The 765-nt window shown below is 54.8% G+C and overlaps 1 pseudogene; it reads right to left on the bottom strand.

Moving 5' to 3' along the window:
- Nucleotides 1-428: 428 nt before the first annotated feature.
- Nucleotides 429-765, bottom strand: part of LOC137673810 (feather keratin Cos2-3-like) — a 225,614-nt pseudogene continuing 225,277 nt past the window's right edge.

The following is a 765-nucleotide window of genomic DNA, read 5'->3' as shown; positions in this document are numbered from 1 at the left end:
TCACTCCCTTCCACCCTTCTCCTTTGGTATCTTGGGGAGTGTTCACAGAGAGAAGGACCACATGGAGGCCAGGCTCAAATGAAGCAGAACTTTAATGAATTAAAAGAGGGAAACAAAGTCACTCCAAGGGGAGGCCAGCAGTGCAGGAATCCCAGAGACAGCCGAGAGTCTGCAGTCCTTGGCCAAGGAGAAGTTCCTGTATGATGTTTGTGTGGCTGCCTCCTAGAGGGAGAAGAGGCAGATGGTCCCCACCAGGCTGGCCTTGGAGGAACCTTGTTGCCAAGGGGAACCAAAGCAAACAATGAAAAGGGAAAGAAAGGCAAAGCCGTTCAGCTATGCTGAAAATACATCCAGAATCTTGATCCTTTGCCCAGCACCATGTTCTGAGTTCCTCGTGGTGTCTCCCTGGGGCTTTCCCAGCATGTTTTTCAGGGAAGGTACCTTCTGCCATAGTAGCGGCTGGAAATGCCAGAGAGGTCACAGCACCCAGAGTTGATGGGCACTCCATCACAGCTGAGGATGCTGCCAACAGCAGCAGAGGTGGAGGATCCCACAACAGTGTTCTGTGGGAAGGAGCTGAGGATGGGGCCAGGCAGGGTCACCACAACGGGGGAGGGCTCGATGACAACAGTGGAGTTCTGGCACTGCCTGACACAGGGCTCATTGCAGCTGTTGGCCAGTGGGGTTGGGCCACAGGGCCGGCATGGCAGGCACTGGTCGTAGCAGGACATGTCTTAAGGGTGGAGGTGAACCTGGGAGAGAAGC

The sequence above is a fragment of the Nyctibius grandis genome, chromosome 26 (genome assembly GCF_013368605.1).
Source record: "Nyctibius grandis isolate bNycGra1 chromosome 26, bNycGra1.pri, whole genome shotgun sequence".
Lineage (NCBI taxonomy): Eukaryota > Metazoa > Chordata > Aves > Nyctibiiformes > Nyctibiidae > Nyctibius > Nyctibius grandis.
The sequence above is the reverse complement of the archived record's forward strand: the minus strand, read 5'-3'. Positions and strand labels throughout refer to the sequence as shown.